This window comes from Mytilus trossulus, chromosome 5, assembly GCF_036588685.1.
Source record: "Mytilus trossulus isolate FHL-02 chromosome 5, PNRI_Mtr1.1.1.hap1, whole genome shotgun sequence".
Classification (NCBI taxonomy): domain Eukaryota; kingdom Metazoa; phylum Mollusca; class Bivalvia; order Mytilida; family Mytilidae; genus Mytilus; species Mytilus trossulus.
In genome coordinates, this window is record NC_086377.1 from 503,377 (window position 1) to 523,693 (window position 20,317).

The 20,317-nt window shown below is 32.6% G+C and overlaps 1 long non-coding RNA gene across 1 annotated transcript; it reads right to left on the minus strand.

The window, feature by feature from the left end:
• Positions 1-11,728: 11,728 nt before the first annotated feature.
• On the minus strand, positions 11,729-15,800 carry LOC134718432 (uncharacterized). The gene is made up of 3 exons (XR_010107380.1): positions 15,159-15,800; positions 14,034-14,125; positions 11,729-13,340 (listed from the first exon to the last, which is right to left on the minus strand). It is a non-coding gene; the product is annotated as an uncharacterized LOC134718432 (long non-coding RNA).
• Between the last annotated feature and the right edge of the window lie 4,517 nt (positions 15,801-20,317).

Sequence of the window (20,317 nt, forward strand, 5' to 3'; positions counted from 1 at the left end):
GCATGAATGCATCATACAATTTACAAGAAGTTAAATTTCATCACATTGAAAAAGGCGGACCCGTCAAAATCGTTCTATTAGACAGTACTAAGGCGTTTGACACTGTCCCACACGACGGCTTGCGCATCAAATTGTACGAATATGGCATTCCCGCAAAATTATGGTGTCTTCTTGATAATATGTATTCTGATCTCACGAGTGCGGTATTCTCTGGTGGAAAGTTGTCAAATTGGTTCAAGTTGCATCGTGGTGTTAGGCAAGGAAGTGTACTTTCAGCAAAACTGTACTTAATTTTTATCAACGACCTCATTGACAAATTAGAGTCCAGCCAACAAGGTGCTTTTATACATGACCTCAACGCCAGCACGCCTGTTCAAGCTGACGATATTTCAATAATCGCAACTGATCGCCAATCTTCACAAGTTATGGTAAAAATTTGCGAAGAGTACAGCATCCGTTGGAGCTTTTCGTTCTCAGCAGGAAAAAGTCAGCTCTTACATTTTGGTAAACCTACAACTGGAACCGATGTGCTTCTATATAATGAACCAATATCGACAGTTAAGATGGCGAAACATTGTGGAATTAATCTGTATACGTGCCTTAAGACGATGGATCGTACAATAGACGTTTGCAGAACACTGCGTGCAACCGTCATATCTTTAATCCGTCTAGGTGTTCATCCAGCTATTTTAAACCCTATTGTTTGTTCAAAATTCGTAAAACAAGTGTGTTATCCGAAGGCGTTGTACGGATGTGAACTATGGGGCAAACTTACTTCTACTGAATGGTTAATGTTGGAAAGAACTCAGCACTACATTTGCAAAAACATTCAAGGTTTACCACGGCGCACACGAAGTGATATGTGCCTTCCGATGATCGGTTGGTTTAGCATTGAAAGTTATGTGGACGAAAAGAAACTTTATTTCCTAGGACGGATATGTAATCTTCCGTGCGAAAGTATATCTTTCCGTATATTAATTCGTAGAGTTAACGACTTAAAATACAACGACAGAAGCTATTCAAATTTGGGATTTACTGTTGATATAATAGACATCTTGAGGAAGTATGAGTTATCATCATATTTTAACGATTTCTGTGAAACCGGACTTTTTCCAACACCTCTAATATGGAAGCGCATTGTCAAAACTGCAGTGGCCGCTTTCGAAATTGTTAATTGGACAAGACGTATTAACATTGATGATGATTTTGTTGCTTTTAAAATGATCAAAAAAGATTATACACCTCACCCTGCATGGACTATAGCATTGAAGCGTCCTAACCTAAGAAAACAAGCACACTACTTAATTTCTGTCTGCTGTTTAGTAAAAGACAATGACAATAGGCAATACATTCTATGTGACAGATGTGGTAAAATGTTTTTAGATCCAATAGTTCACACTATTTCTTCGTGTGACTATCTTGACGAAACACGTGAGAACTTTTGGTGTGAAATTATAAACATCGATCCAATTACTTTTAGTATCTTCCTATCAAACATGTCGGATGAAGAACTATTTTATTATTTACTTTCTTGTAATTCGGACAATTTTCTACTAGAAACCGACCAACTAGAGACATTCCAAGCTATATGCGTTCGATATATCCATAAATTTGGGACTTTACTACAATATTAATATAACTGTAATATCCGCTACTGACAATTTACTCACTTCAACTGGTCATGACATTTTCTGATTTAATTTAATTGTTTATTTTGTTCAATTGTTTAATTATTGTTTATCATGTTCATTATTTTCACTCTCCTCCTGGAGGCAATAAAGAATATATATATATGACAAAACGGACACACCTAGCGTTTGTTTTTTTGAAAACTATTTGCAGCGTAGATGCATAAGTTTATACACTGGTATTAAAGAGATAATAGTAACTGCAATTACGATTATCCCAATATGGCGACGGTAGATATAGGTAAAATCTTTACACTCATTTTTCTTAAATGTAGCATGCTTTTGTCAATAGTTACTCAGCTGCAAGGTTTATCTATACCATTACATCATATTTGAATCGTAAAGGTGCACTGGATTTGTCTAAGCGCTTTGAAAATTGCCGTCGAAAAATTCGGGATGATAATCGTAACTCGGAAAAAAAGATAATCGTAATTATGGTATTTAAAAATGGAAAGATAATCGTAACTGGAAAGTGTTTTATTGATATTGACACTAAAAACATATATCTGATAGCATATAATGAAGTTATGTCAATGAATTATTTACGAAACGTTCCAACATCTTATGACATTTCTTTTTATGCATATATTATTAACAGTTCTTAGGAAAACAGCTACATATGTGTATTAATTTATGTTTTTTGATTGAGTTAAGTCTGCCAATTGATATTTTAACGTGTGTTTTTCTATGTTGTGATGTTATGCTATTGTTTTTTACACTAGTAATTTTGGGGCCCTTTATAGCTTGTTGTTCTGTGTGAGCCAAAGCTCCGTGTTGAAGGCCGTACATTGACCTATAATGGTTTACCTTTTTATAAATTGTTATTTGGATGGAGAGTTGCATGTCTCATTGGCACTCACACCACATCTTCCTATATCTACATACTAGTATATCATAAAATTTAGTTTTTTAATAAATAATGCCGTTAGTTTTCTCGTCTAAAGTGTTTTACATTGTCATTTCGGAGCCTTTTATACCTGTCTATGCGGTATTGGCTTTGCTCATTATTGAAGGCCTTACGGTGACCTATTTTTGTTAATATCTGAGTCATGTTGGTCTCTTGTGGAAAGTTGTCTCGTTGTTAGTCATACCATATTTTTTTTGCATTTTAGCTACTTCATGACTGTCACTGAAATTTCGATATCTCAGAAAATAACAATAAACAACTTTGAATTATAACAATATGACATCCTTTAAACATTTAATGCTATATAAGAATAGAGAAAGGTTTTTTTTTTTTGTGTATTATGAAATTAAGTAACGTGGAGTTCTTTGACAAACATGGATTTGTGTTCTCTTATAGTTTGGCCAAAAGCCCGAAAATGAAGAAATGAAGTTGATGTGGCTTTAAATTGTCTTACAAGAAATACTTATTCAAAGAATGACTGCAAAGTGGAGAATAAAATAACGCATATTCCGCAATATTAGAAACAAACTAATTAAAAAATTCATAAATACTCGGTATATGAAAAGTATGATGCATACATATGCATGGAAGATATTGTAGAGACAAATATTGAAGGTACTAAACAAGGAACATTTTTGTATTTGCATACTTGCCATATAAAAAGTTATTTTCTATTAAAGAAAACAAAAATTAACCTAACCTAATTGTCATGCATTTTTCTGAAGCACAAAATATTTGTTGAAAAATCTATAAAAATCTTTGTAATTAAACAAGTTCCGACTGTGATGGTGTACATGTTATGCCTTCTGATGTAATTTATCAATATACATATTTGTGTGTGTTTTTTTCAGTCCGTCAAGTGCTTCGTATTAAGACTATAGGTAAGGCTAAAAAAAAAATGAAAAAGAAAAGTAACTATAAACAAAAGTAACAATAAACAAAAGTAACAATAAACAACAGTAACAATAAACTGTAACTATTTTAGATCCTTTACCATCCACACTGTTTAAAAGAAACGTCCTAAAATACATGGGTATTTGATCAAAACATTTGAATTAAATTTTTAAAATCATATATTATATCAGTATAAAATAGAAAAAAGGGAATCAAAGGGGAAAAATGGACGGCTATATTTATTGAATTATAAGGAAAAGGGAAACATGAAAACTCATATCTACTGATAAAAGTATCAACTGTTAAATCCGATAATGCAGTTATAAAGTTATTGACGGAAACTTTTGTTCTTTTCGCGCAGAATTTTAATATAAACGTGATATTGGAGGCAAAACATATATATGACATATGAAAATGTGGTATACGTGACTTTCATTTTGAGCAATGAATTGAAAGGATTGCACTTTTGGGATATGGGATATAGCTAATCCATCCCCCCCCTTCCCCCTAAAAAAAACAAAACAAAAACGGACTTAAACGCGCACACAACATTGAAACTTTGAAAAAAATCAAAATATCTACTTACCACAATAGCTGACTCGACAGCTGCTTCATTTTCCGTATCTTTAACAGGTACATGTATGTATCAAAAGGTTCACCAGCTAATAGAAATTTATTATAGGATATGCATGTCACTTGATGATCGCTGTATAACATCTCTTATATTATGTGATACCTCGAAAGCTTTTGATAGGGTATGGCATAGTGGCCTCTTAATAAAACTAAAAGCGTATGGTATTGATGGAAATCTATATAAATGGTTTGAAAGTTATATTTCAAATAGAAAACAAAGCGTTTTTGTTTCAAATGCCTAATCGCCTTTTGATAATACTAATGCAGGAGTTCCGCAAGGCTCTATATTAGGTCCCCTTCTATTTCTTATTTATGTAAATGACATAGCTGATAATTAATTTGACAAGTCTAACTCAACTGTTTGCTGATGATACATCTCTTTCTTATTCTAGCAATAACCCTTACACTATAGAGGATGTCTTAAGCAGCGATTTAGAACAACTTTCAGTATGGTCTAAAGATTGGCTGTAACTTTAACCCTAATAAGACAAAGGCTATGATATTCTCCTGCCATACTTCCCCAGATGATATTGAAATAGAATTTCAAAACCAATTAGTAGAATGTGTCTACTGTCATAAACACTTAGGGATTACTTTTGATTCCAGTGGTAAATTCCATACACATATAGAAAATATTTTAAAGTGTGCAAGCACGAGATTAAATGTTCTTAAAAATAGAAATATGTATTGAATAGAAATTATCTTGCTCGTATATATTTTACTTTTATAAGACCCGTTATGGAATATGCATGTGAGTTATGGGATGGTTGTACTCAACAAGAAGCCGACAATTTAGAACATGTTCAGTTAGAAGCAGGGAGGTTAGTAACTGGGTTGCCCGTGTTTGCTAGTCGGGAAGCTATATATTTTGAAACTGGCTGGCAATTGCTTGTGGACAGAAGAAAATCCAGAAAGCTCAATATGTTCTATTATTTACATAATGGGACTGCCCCTGATTATCTCTGTGATTTAATGCCCCCGCTTGTTGGTCAAGTATCTAACTACGATTTGCGAAACAGTAATAATTATGTAGTACCCGGTTATAGACTAGACATAACTAGAAAATTTTTCCCATCCACTACTTTTGAATGGAATAGCCACCCTGTTGAGGATAGTATACACTATTTTTTAGAGTGCGCTCTTCACAACGAAGCCAGAGAAATACTGTTTTCAAAATTAGAAAGTTATGCTATATCCATTGAGCTTCTTTATTTGGCTTTTTAACTATTTTGATCTGAGCGTCACTGATGAGTCTTTTGTAGACGAAACGCGCGTCTGGCGTATAAAATTATAATCCTGGTACTTTTGATAACTATTTACACCACTGGGTCGATGCCACTGCTGGTGGACGTTTCGTCCCCGAGGGTATCACCAGCCCAGTAGTCAGCACTTCGGTGTTGACATGAATATCAATCATATGGTCATTTTTATAAATTTTCTGTTTACAAAACATTGAATTTTTCGAAAAACTAAGGATTTTCTTACCCCAGGAGTAGATTACCTTAGCCGTATTTGGCACAACTTTTTGGAATTTTGGATCCTCAATGCTCTTCAACTTTGTATTTATTTGGCTTTTTAACTATTTTGATCTGAGCGTCACTGATGAGTCTTTTGTAGACGAAACGCGCGTCTGGCGTATAAAATTATAATCCTGGTACTTTTGATAACTATTAGCTAGTGACGGTGACCTTTCTTTTCAGCAAAACAAAGACATTTTTGAGTCCGTACAATCTTGTATCAGAATAACACAAAGATTTAAAACAATCAATTAACATTCTAAATTTCTACTTTACAACCTTTCACTCCAGTCTAGTTGTTTCATTATTATTCCTTATTATATTGTATTTTTTTTTCTTTTTTCTTTTTATTTCTAATTTTTGTTTGAAGTATGTATTACATGCATTACTACTATGTTGTGGTTTTTTTTCGCCATTATCTAATTTACTTTGTGTTTATATTTATAGTGGGAGAGGACGTCTCTAATGTTGTTATAACTTGTTAATACCATTGAAATGCTGAAAGACACATTTATTATGTTTCGGTTACTATTATCCGATAAAGAAAATTACGATTATCAAAGAAGAAAAATACCATAGAGTTACGATTATCATACCGAATTTTTCAACGGCAATTTTCAAAGCGCTCAGACGATTCCAGTGCACCGTTACGATTCAAATATGATGTAATGGTATAGATAAACCTTGCAGCTGAGTAACTATTGACAAAAGCATGCTACATTTAAGAAAAATGAGTGTAAAGATTTTACCTATATCTACCGTCGCCATATTGGGATAATCGTAATTGCAGTTACTATTATCTCTTTAATACCAGTGTTATAAGTGTATACATCTCATGTTACATGTATTAATGTTTATGTTTTAACATATATAATCTGTGGAATTTAGTACGTGTGAGAAATAGTCGGCTAAATAACAATCAATTCCATCACATGATATCTTTGCTCAAAGAAACATTATGTATGTGCCTGTCCAGAGTCAGGAGCCTGTAATTCAGTGGTTGTGGTTTGTTTATAAATGTGTTTCATATTTGTTTTTCGTTCATTTTTTGTACATAAATAAGGCCTTTAGTTTTCTAGTTTGAATTGTTTTACATAGTCATTTCGGAGCCTTTTATAGCTGATTATGCGGTATGGGCTTTGCTATAGATGTTTAATTATTTGTCATTTTGGTCTTTTGTGGACAGTTGTCTCATTGGCAATCATACCACATCTTCTTTTTCATATCCTTTCGATAATGTTATTTTTCAAATTATAGAAGTGAACACTGGAACACCACGGTGAGAATAAGAAGAGAGAACTGTGGGATCTACCAAAAACTGGTTGTTGGGTTGCTTCCCCCTAATTTGTAATTTTAAGGAAATTTTGCCGTTTTTATGCCCCATTTATGGGCATTATGTTTTCTGCTCTGCGTCCGTTCGGACGTCCAATTAATTTGAAACTTAGAACACATGTTGCCTGTGATATGATCTTTCAGATTTTAATGCCAAATTAGAGATTTCCCCCCATTCTCACGGTCCATAACACATATAAAATGATAGTGCCGATGGGGCATCCGTGTACAATTGACACATTCGTGTTGGTTATGTTATAAATAGAGATAAACTGTTAACAACAATAATGTTCAGCAAAGTCAGATCTACAAATAAGTCAAATGACCAAAATGGGCAGTTGACCCCTTCATGAGTTATTGTCCTTTATAGTCAATTTTACCATTTTTTCTTTAATTTTTGTAATCTTTTACCAAAATCTTCTACTCTGAAACTACTAGGACAAAATGCAAAAAGTTTAGTCAAATTTGTCATATCTGTTTCAGAGAATAAGATAACAAAATTTACAAAAAAATGTTAAAAATTTACATTAAAGGGCAACAACTCCTTTAAGGGAAATTTTTGTCATGTCGACTTATTTGTAGATCTTACTTTACTGAACATTATTGCTGTTTACGGTTTATCTCTATCTATAATAATAATCAAGATAATGATCAAAAATGGCAATAAAAAAAAATACAAATTCAGGGGCAGCAACCCAACAATGGGTTGCCTTATTTGTCTGAATTTTAAGGCTTGACCTGATGAAAATATTTACCCCTTTGTCAGATTTGCTCTAAATGTTTTGGTTTCAGAGATATATGCCAAAATCTACATTTTACCCCTTTTTTCATTTTTAGTCATGGCAGCCATCTTGGTTGGCAGGCCAGGTTATCAGACATATTTTTTTTAAACAAGATACCCCAACAAGGATCTGTGGTTAACTTTTGCTTAGTAATTGTAGAGAACATGTTAGTTCACAAGGTGAAAATCCGAATGGAAATGTGTCATCATAGCCCAGAGTCAATATTTCGACTCCAAGCACCAGTCTTAGCTGTTTTTCTTTCTTATCATGTTTAATGCAGTGTGCTTAGCGTACTAATCAGTATATATAAATTTAGGAGTCTAGTTTCACTTTGCTGTGCTTGAAACACTGACAGGACGGTACCAAGGCTGTTTTCAAATAGTTTAAAAGAGGCTTGGATATAAAATGATGTATGACAATAAAGAGTGTCATAGGGACCCATTTTGTATTTTGTTTGTAACTGGTAAAATAAAACATATATTTAAATACAGACTTGATTTGACTGTTGGAAATTAACCATTTAATATTAGATACATACACCCTACACACTAATACTGCATTCTAAGACTGATAAAAACCACATGAGAATAAACTACAAACTTGACAGCAAAGATATAGAAGAAACATTAGACCAAGAAATCTATAAAAGACTTGAAAGCAAATTTTCACAGAATGAAAGAAACATTAATTAAATGCAAGTGTGTTGATAACTGCATCTATAACCAAGATAATGCTGTTAAAATTGATGAAAAGCTGCAACCCTATCAAGTCACTGAGAAGTGCTACAATGTTTATATATAAGCAGCACATAATCAGTAACAAGAAAGGCTGTTAACTTGTTAATTTTTGACAGCAGTACTTTTAGAAGTTAAAATGTTTACTCCAGATTTTTTAAGAAAATAAGAACTACACAAGAGAAAAAAGAAAACAGCACTTCCATTATACCAGTACATCAAGCCCTTATAAAGAAATTAACATTTTCTCCATAACTACTTTACATGCAACTCTCAATATTACCCTCATCTACTCATTTTTTTCTTTTTCTCCCTATAGAACATATATCCATACATACCACTCTCATTATTTACCCTCATCCTCCCTCCATTTCTCTCTTATCCATATCAACCTTAACTACCTATATTAGCCTACTCTGTGTGTTAAATATCCCCATGAAAGTGTTAGTTAATGAAAAGATTTTAATCATGAAGTACCAGGCATGGAAGAATGAAAAATTTCAATACCTAAAAGAAGATCTAAAATTTTCATTTTTTAAATATTGAGCTAATTTGGAGTTGTAGTTTCTATTTCAATATTAAATGGTTATCATTATTTTAAAAATTAAGGTAACAGCCAAAGTTACAATAAGCCAAAATGTGTGATGTAAATTTTGTTTAAAGAAATTATCCTTGGATAACCATTTTGCAGCCAAAATATGTATTTAAAAGAAAGGTGTAAAAAATGTTTTAGAAAAAATGAAAACAATTATAAAAAAAATTACAATAGGAAAGTAAAAGTCCAAAAGTAAAAATTGCCAAAAGTTTTTAAAATGCCAAATGGTACAAAAGTACCTGTCTGCTAATGTACTAGCCAGCTGGCCTGAGGGTTATCTGGACTTTAAGGTGCTAGTTCACCGAAACAAATGGCCGCAGGAACCACCAGTCTCTTCCTTTCGGAGTACCAATTTTACAGTCTCTGATTTGACTAAAGCATGACTTATACAGCCAATATGAATAAACCTGACCCATTGAACAAATTAAAAAAAAACATCCAATTAAAATTTAGATAAAAAGTTAAAAACACCCCCAATTAAAATAATGATAAAAATTTAAACCTTCCCCAATTAAAATTTGAATAAAAGATAAAAACATTTAATAAAATTTGGATAAAAAGTTTAAAATTTTCACCAATTAAAATTTGAATTAAAAGATAAAAACATCCTCAATAAAAAAATTGGATAAAAGATAAAAACATTTCCAATTAAAATATGGATAAAAAATATAAAAACTTACCCAATTAAAATATGAATAAAAAGATAAAAACATCCCCAATAAAAAAATTGGATAAAAGATAAAAACATTTCCAATTAAAATATGGATAAAAAAAATAAAAACTTACCCAATTAAAATTATGATAAAAATTAAAAACATCCCCAATTAAAATTTGGATAAAAACGTGTACCAGTAAAACGGATACATGGTACACGGTCTGACCAAGTCTCCCTTGATCACGGTCCAACTGAGTGATCGCACTCACTCAGTTCATATCAGTACTAGCAGATGTATGGTACTTAGACCGCAACTCAGTCGCAGTCTGACCAAGTCACCCTTGGTTACGGTCAACTGAGTGATCGAACTCACTCAGTTCATACCATTACTAGCAGATACTCGATATGTATGGTACTTAGACCACGACTCGGTCGCAGTCTGACCAAGTCACCCTTGGTCATGACGGTCCAACTGAGTGATCGATCTCACTCAGTTCATGCATGGTACAAAGAAAAGGTTTAGACCACGACTCGGTCGCAGTCTGACCAAGTCACCCTTGGTCTGACGGTCAGGGTCCAACTGAGTGATCTATCTCCCTCAGTTCATACCAGTACTAGCAGATACTTGATATGTATGGTGGGGACGTTACTATACCTAAATGGGAGGTATAGTATCTGTGAACCCTAAACACAGATGGCGACTTAACTTCCCATACATGTAATCAAGTATACAATGCTATTACTGACAAGTTTATATGATGTTTATAAAATAACTAATGGAAAACCTACCACAATAAAAACATTGCATCAAAGTTTCCTGTGGCAAGAAGTGAAATATTTCTTTTATACAAGTAAATAGTCCAGTTATAGTTGGTTTCCTTGAAGTTTTTCAAAATGCTCAAGGAAGAATGTCGACTTTTGGGTGAATACAATGTGACAGTAACTCAACAATAGAGTAAAACCAAAAAGAAAAGGCTAAGAAAGTGTCAAAGTACAGTCTTTTCCAATAAATGATAATAACTTATGGTATTTTATTAATTTTTCCTTGCAAGTCTTTGCATGAAAAATGTTACATTTATGTCATACAAATGCTAGTCAGATTACCTCCACATAGCTTTGAAATAACAATCAAATGTTGATTATTGTCTTAAGACAATGTACCTTCATTTTAAAGTTATATATTGTGCACAAAACAACAGGTCATGATATTCTTGATCCGAGGTTACACAAGGGTCAAATGACAGACAATGTTATTACTATATACTAATAGTACAAATTAGAAGGTACATCTTTCATGCTGTAGGTGTTAAAAAATATAGGTCACTGTAAGCAAGTTGTAAGAGATAGCGCCAATATAACAAAACATGATACAATTTCAAATGTAGAAACCATTATGGCCTTATCTATGTAAAAAAAACAAGCGAAAAAAAAACCAATTTGAAATGTTTAATTAATTACCATTGAATTAAAAGTGAACCTCAAAATCGACAGGAATCACAATACCCCAAACATAATTCAGCAGATGGAGAGTTGTCTCATTGGCACTCATACCACATCTTCTTATATCTATAGAATCACTATACCCTAAAATATTATTCTGAAGGGATATATATAACCTGAAATATTATTACAAGCAAATACCAGCTTTTCGTTTTGTGTGGTCTGACCCAGCCAGGGATTTAAACTCAAAACTCTTCCTCTCAAAATAACTGAAACACTTACTGTAACTTCAGAAATTATTGCGTTCATTTATTATCGCGATTTTGTCAATTTCAACTTAAATGCGATTTTAATTTTTACGATTTTTGGAAAAGTCATGCTTTATTCAGTTAAAAAATTAAAAATGCGAGTTTTAATTATTGCGTTTACAACCCTGTCGTATTATTCGCAATAATAATAACCTCGCAATAATTTCTGAATTTACAGTAGATTATTTCTAAAAAGCTGAACAAAATATTATTTTAATAATATTTTACAGAAACATAAAAAAGTTCAAATAAATGTTATTTATTAAAATGAGAACAGATTTATGTAGCAATCACCTTATATAATACTGATACTTACGACATAAGAATATGGCAATATTGAAAAAAAAATACACCCCACTTTAAAAAAAACTCATACATTGTAGGGAAGAATCATAGGTGTTTAATTGTTACAGAAATTTCAACTTTTATACAATAGTTTTGAACTAGCAAATAGGGAAATAAGTTCATGTTATTCCACTTTGTAATAGTAAATATATATATAGTAAAACAAATAATATATGACATTTTTTGGTACTACTTTTAAACATACAAGTAAAACAATACTAGCATTCTATAAAATATACCATTCCTTCTAATGCATTATGAAATACTATTTGACATTTCTTTTAAACTATTACAAAAGAATTCACTTACTAAAATCAAGAGGAGCAATGTTCAATTTCATGGACAGGGTGTTAAATATTATTTTAAAGCTAAAAAAAAATTTACGAAGTCACAGGATTTACCATTAAATTTGAAAACAAATTAAATCTTCTTTTCTACAAAAAACAAGAGTTGTCTCCCTATTTGCATTAGCCTTATCATGAAATACTGTTACCAAAGTACCTATAAATACTGGAGATAACTCATTAAACTAAAAATTAAGTCATTATTGGGAGGAAGGGGTGTTTAATATCAGATAATATTGAGAATGGAAGCACTTTTGTAGATGATGACGACATAAATATAATTTGAAATTCCAATGTCAGACCAATCAACTTAATGCATTATCTAGACCTCTGCTTACAAGCTAATTTTATTTACAGAACTATAATACTGTCATCTTACTTTTTTGCATCTTATATAGCATATCTAACAACAAATATATAACAATCATAAATAAAACTAATACATTCTAATTTATTGCAGGCCTTCCATGCAGTGAACAAAACTAGCTCATATGAAAAGATAAACAAGTGTATTCCCTCCCCTTAACCCTTAAACTCGGCCTGCTAGTTTCCATTCCTCACAACTTATGCTCAGTTTGTTAAATTCAAAAACAAGTTAAATCTTCTATTTACATTAGCCTTATCATGAAATATCAAAATATCAAAAGTACCTACAAATATGGGAGATAACTCATTAAACTCTAGGAGTAGTTATCTATACTACATATAAATTGGATGAGAGTTGTCTCATTGTCACCAATTTCAGATCTTCTTATATCTATATACCTATAAAAGGATGGTAGAGGGTAAGGACAGGAGTAAAACAATATCCTCCCCCCCCCCCCCCCCCAACTGAAAGGGCATAAAAATAGATTTAAACCAATGGCAGCTGATTGTTCTCAAACGTCACATCAAAGTCTTACATTAAACACCTAGTACATGTATTAACTAAGACCATATAGGGGGGAACTGTAGGCCTATGAAATTCAAATGTTATCAGCATATCTGGTTTAAAAGAATAAATCTTTACAACTGGCTCTCACCCTTTTTCTATCTCTCTCTTTAAACATAATTGTATTATACTACATATTTTTTTGTCAATAAGTGTTTCCAAGTTCCTCAGAGCATCAGAATCCATTCTTCTTCTTTTGCTTCAGTTGATTTCTAAATTAACAAGCACACTTTGTCTACAAATAGAAAATAACATTTCATTCAAAACAAACTAAAATTCACAAAATAACATAAAAATGTTGATGTCAGAAGATATTTACATTTTATCCATATATGGGGTAACCAGGAGATAGAGGCTAAAGAAATTCTTCATATGAAGCAGTTCAGAATTGTATTAAATCTAATGGCATCTTAAGTATGAAATGCCACCATTGTACTTATATTTTACTTCAGATTTGTTTAAAATAAACATGTCAATTTTTTCAGGCACCATGGATTGAAAATTTTCCTTCAACCAAAGATTTGATGGATAAGGCAATATGCCTTCAAACTAGTTTAACCCTGCCACACTCTGTATGTGCCTGTAATTCAGTGGTAAATGTTTGTTGCTGTGATTTGTTCATTATTTTGAACATGAATAAGGTTTTCGATTTTTTTTACAATTTTCATTTTTACAATTTTCATTTTTTAGCTGATATGTGGTATGGGTTTTACTCATTTTTGAAGGCAGAATTGTGACCTATAGCTGTTAATTTATATGTCATTTGGTTTCTTGTGGAGAGTTTTCAAAATTGCAATCATACCACATCTTCATATTTTTATATCTGTAATAAGGTATCGTATTATTATAAAAGCAATAAACTAGAACCGTTCATTATCTTTACTGTTACCTTGAAACAAGGATTTATTGTTACAGTCAACATACATACCTTCAAGTTGGTATTATTTTACATTCAGGTCCTACTTTCCTTCGATTTTCCTTCAGTAAATCATTTACGTGTTTTCAAAATATCCAGGATAACTGAAAAAAAATTAAATCCATAACTGTGATAGTTTTAAACACTTATTGAAGGCCGTATGTTGACCTATAGTGGTTAACTTATATATCTTTTAGTCTCTGGTGGAGTCAGTTGTCTCATTGGCAATTATACCAATCTTATTTCGATATATATACATGTATATGGAATTTAGTCAATTAATTAACATCTAATCATAGCAGTTAAATTAGATACAATATTGCTAAAGTGACATATAGGTCCAATGGGCCAGGTGTAAATATCAAATTGCTATGTATATACATGTAATTGTTTAGATGTATGTTATGATTCACATGTCACTATAATAAATAATAACTTATAACTTACTAATACATAACATTTTATCATATACATGCATATTATCATGGCATAATAAGTTCTTAATTTACTAGGCTAATTCTTGTGAATTTTTATATTTTTTTATTTTTAGTTTATGCATGATTTTTTTTCCACCTATGAATTCTTATTTGTAATACATATTTTGGTCATAACTGTTAATTGTAACCTGTGGAGCAGGAACTGTGTACCCTTCCTATTCTTTCAGGAGCACCATTGTTAAAATTCTACATTCTGTTGGGTTGATATAATATATAGGGGTCATCATTAATTGTCAACCATTTTCCAAAGTATACAAAACAGGGCATACACTTTTTTAGACCCCCTACCCTCCCTTAAAAAGTATACATCAACCATTTTCAGATTTCAAGACAAGATTCAATCATTCTTAAAAAAAAGTTAAGATCAAGTCTATTATAGTGTTTAATATAGAAACTTGCATTGAAAATAACTGAAACATATCGGACTGTTTTATTTGATAAATAAAAAAATGCATACTAAAGATGTTGAAAATGTTTTTCTACCCTTAAACAGAACATCAATGAATATTTTTGGTGCTGCATGTTAATTATATTGTGGAATTATGTAATACTATATCCAAATGTGAATTTAAACATCAAAATCATAACTACTCAAATGAAATGACTGGACATCTACTACATGTACCTTATGCATATTTACCTTGTCTTTTGAATGTCAAAGCTTCATGCAGACCCAGTTGTGATGTTCCTCATCTGGGAGATTAATCAGTCTATAATCATTCTTCCTTTTTACAAGGATAGGTTGTTGACATATTTCTCAATCCCAAACCTGGAGAACCAGAGAATCTTTACTCAAGCTTTGTTTCCTTTAAATCAATTGCAGACCAAGGCTGACAAGTCAAATCTACCAAAAAATTTATATCAAGAGTTTTCTTTTCCTAGACATCCTTTCAAGGCTGATGACCATCATTCAGCCTGCTATTTGACCCATAACTGGGGCAAGGGTGATGAGTGCTAGGGATGTCCGCATGTCGATCGGCCTACACACTTCATCTCTAGGGTCCTTGCTACTCCGAGATCCTCTACAGTCAAGCCTAGGACACTAGATCCTAGTTACCGTGTGCTGTCACGGGGAGGCACTGTAGAAGTCTTGTTAGTGTAGAGGCTATATACTGGAAGGAAAGACTTACGCACTCAGCTTTCTTTTCACCTATGAATATAAGCTATCCAGCGGCAGTTTAAGAGTCTTTGACTCCCAACCACACTAGACGCATACACAAACCTGTGGTAACACCACCAGCACACAAAAAAAAAGGGGTCATTATTTCAAATTTAGAAAAAAAGAAGGTTATTTATTCAAATTTGGAAAAAGAAATGATTATTTATTCAAATTAAAAAAAAAAATGGTTATTTATTCAAATTTAATAAACAAAACGAAGGTTTATTTATTTATAATTTTAAAAAAAGAAGTATTATTTAATTAAATTTTGAAATAGGAAGGTTTATTTATTTATAATTTAAAAAGGAAGAATTATTTATTTAAATTTAGAAAAAGGAATGGTTATTTATCTGAAAACTAGAAAAAGAATTATTTATTTAAAATCCAGAAAAGAAAGTGTTATTTATTTAAATTAAGAAAAAGGAAGTATTCATTATTTTGAAATTCATTATGCATTTCATCCAAAAGTAAGGGTTATTCGTACTTCACAATCTTTAAAGCAACTATTCAGTATCAGAACAGTGTGAAATTACAACACTAACACATTACTTAATTCCCCTCCTTACCCAGCAACTTCTTCATCTCTATTACACTAGGCTGTGGGGTAGCCCTCCCTGACCTCCAAGACCTTAAATACACTGGACTCTCACGGGTTAACCCTCCCTGACCCCAAGCCCTTAAAACAAGTCCCTGGGTTCCGATGGGGTAACCCTCCCTGACCCCAAAACCCTTAAAAACAAGTCCCTGGACTCCCATGGGGTAACCCTACCCGACCCCCAATCCCTTAAAACAAGTACCTGGTTTCCCATGGGGTAACCCTTCCCGACGCCCATCCATTAAAAACAAGTCCCTGGACTCCCATGGTGGTTACCCTCCCTGACCCCCCATCCCTTAAAAACAAGTCCCTGGACTCCCATGGGGTAACCCTCCCCAACCACCATCCCTTTAAAAAACAAGATCCTGGACTCCCATGGGGTAATCCTCCCTGAACCCCAATCCCATAAAAACAAGTCCCTGGACTCCCATGGGGTAACCCTCCCCAACCACCATCCCTTAAAAACAAGATCCTGGACTCTCATGCGGTAATCCTCCCCAACCCTTAATCCCATAAAAACAAGTCCCTGGACCTCCATGGGATAACCCTTCCGGACCCCCATGCCCTTAAAAATAAGTCCCTGGACCTGTTTTGGGTTAGATATTCCCTACTCCCTTCCTTGCCCTTAAATACAAGTGCCTGGAGTCTTCCTCTCCCTTTCATCAGACCCTAGTCTCCTCCAAGACCTCTGAGTTCTTAAATTCCAGTTCCTGGACGTTGCCTCATTCCACCAAACCTGCTCCGAAGCTCAGTCCCAGGTCAACTATACATAAAGCTGTTGATATGTGGGAAGAGGGGATAATTAAAGAAAGCCAAGAAGAAAACATTAGCAAGCCAGTATAAACTACCTTTTATTCTATACATACAGTGTTAATGGTTGTGGGTGTCATGCTAAGTGAATGTGCTTTGGTATTGTGATTGGGTATAGTGATTGGGTATGGTGATGGGATTTAGTGATTGGGTATGGCGATGAGGTATGGTGATTGGGTATGGTGATGGGGTATTGTGATGGGGTATTGTGATGGGGTATGGTGATTGGGTGTGGTGATGGGGTATGGTGATGGGGTATGGTGATTGGGTATGGTGATGGGGTATGGTGATGGGGTTTCATGTCTAGTTTATAGGTAATGTTCTACTGACTTGCTAGTGTTCAATTTTTAAACATTTTTAAAAAAGGTAAGTAACGTATTCATGTTGTAATTATACCCTATAATAATGCAGTATTGTTAAATTCAAGTTGTTGGAAGTCCAAATCTCAATGAAACACTGAAAATTTTATTTTCATACTTATTTAGTTATTGTGAGCTAAATTATGATATCAAAATTTAGTAAATGGAATGGTTATATATTTATACAAATTTGGAAAAAATGAACTGTTATTTATTTTAATTCAGAAAATGATAATTACTTAGATATGTCTTTAAAAAAGCATTTTTACTCTTTATGAACAATTACATGGATATATTTTAAAACTTCTTAAATAAATTTTAGTGATTTGTTTGAAATTTAATAAAAAAAAATAATTAAAAATTACCAAATTTTGTTTGAAATCTAACAAATTTGTTTTTATCGTTAAAATTTAATAAATTTTGGTGATTTTGTTTAAAATTTAATTAATTTTGATGTTTTTATTCAAAAGATGTAAAAGGAAAGTTCCCATGAAATTAATGTATCCATTACTTCCATCACCACATAATTCAATTCCGCCTTCCCATGAAAATAATGTATCCATTACTTCCATCACGACATAATTAAATTCCGCCTTCCCATGAAAATAATGTATCCATTACTCCATCACGACATAATTCAATTCCGCCTTCTCATGAAAATAATGTATCCATTACTTCATCACGACATAATTCAATTCCGCCTTCCCATGAAAATAATGTATCCATTACTTCCATCACGACATAATTCAATTCCGCCTTCCCATGAAAATAATGTATCCATTACTCCATCACGACATAATTTAATTCCGCCTTCCCATGAAAATAATGTATCCATTACTTCCATCACGATATATTTCAATTCCGCCTTCCCATGAAAATAATGTATCCATTACTTCCATCACGACATAATTCAATTCCGCCTTCCCATGAAAATAATGTATCCATTACTTCATCACGATATAATTCAATTCCGTCTTTCCATGAAAATAATGTATTCATTACTTCATCACGACATAATTCAATTCCGCATTCCCATGAAAATAATGTATCCAGTAATTCATCACGACATAATTCAATTCCGCCTTCCCATGAAAATAATGTATCCGTTACTTCCATCACGACATAATTCAATTCGGTCTTCCCAAGAAAATAATGTATCCATTACTTCCATCAGGACATAATTCAATTCGGTCTTCCCAAGAAAATAATGTATCCGTTACTTCCATCACGACATAATTCAATTCGGTCTTCCCAAGAAAATAATGTATCCATTACTTCCATCACAACATAATTCAATTCCGCCTTCCCATGAAAATAATGTATCCATTACTTCATCACGACATAATTCAATTCCGCCTTCCCATGAAAATAATGTATCCATCACTTCCATCACGACATTATTCAATTCCGCCTTCCCATGAAAATAATGTATCCATTACTTCCATCACGACATAATTCAATTCCGCCTTCCTATGAAAATAATGTATCCATTACTTCCATCACGATATAATTCAATTCCGCCTTCCCATGAAAATAATGTATCCATTACTTCATCAAAATCCCGAAGATCGCAGGTTCTGTGTTTCTCAACCACTATCCAGTCCATCAGAAACATTCTGAAATTAAACTGAAGAAAGGATTAAAATACCTGAAAAAAAAGTATTAATTAATATACATAGATATTACAGTGTATTTTTTTTTTTTTTTTTATATATTTTTTTTTTTTTTTTTTTTTTTTTTTATATAAAAGTAGAATGTTTGTCACCACCAAATTATCAGAGACCATCTTTCCAACACATTACTTCAAATTAAAATTAAATATATTGCAGGTTACCTTAGATATTAATTAACACACATGAAATAATAAAAAAAAAAATTATGTTATTTTTTATCACAAATCTCCAATGTTTTGTGTATGAATTCGAGTGCCAATAAAATATCTCAATAAAATGTTACTTTAAACTTTCAGGGGAAAAACTACTGACCGAAATATTAAAAAATATAGACTTTTGCATAAAATACCAAGTAATGTGAGGAAACCAATCGTATGCAGGAAAAGCTCAGTTGTAGTGACATATATTCTCAGTATTACTAGTGACAGATAAGTACTGAAACTGGTACTTACAAGAGATCTAAACACCTCTACAACTATAACCTTCACTGGACAATTGTAAGTTCTGAAATAAAACAAGTATGGACGTCATGCAGTCAGATAAAGCAGATGTATCTACTGCACCAACTGTAGGGAAAAAATATTTTTTACAAGTGTATGTGTCATTATGTTTTACTTTACTCTACTGTCAACTCCAAGATTTTTTTTGTTGGTGATTGTCATATTTCTTTGCTTCTGTGATTTTTTTGTGTGTGAATTTTTTGTGTGTGAATTTTTTGTGTGTGAATTTTTTTGTGTGTGAATTTTTTGTGTGTGAATATTTTGTGTGTGAATTCGTTGTGTGTGATTTCATTGTGTGTGAATTTTTAGTGTGTGATTACATTGTGTGTGAATTTTTAGTGTGTGAATTTTTTGTGTGTGAATCTTTTAAAAGTGTGTGAATTTTTAAGTCAGTTGTTTTGCATGTACCCAATTTTGGCTCCTCCGTCGTAATTATTGCAATGTTAACCAATTATGTCAATAAAAAAAACAAATAATACAAATACCACTGGTTTTCAATTTGTTCAGGTTGTCATAATGGAGTGGACCATTTGACTTAACCAGGTTTTATAGATTCCCCCTTTTTGAATTTACCATGAAGTCTATGTAAATAGATATGGCACTATGGAATGATCTTTAAGGTCATATTCAAAGAGGAGACCCTCAAGGTTGATCAAGGATGTCATGGTCAGAGTCATGCCCTTCAGAACGATGTTCATAATAC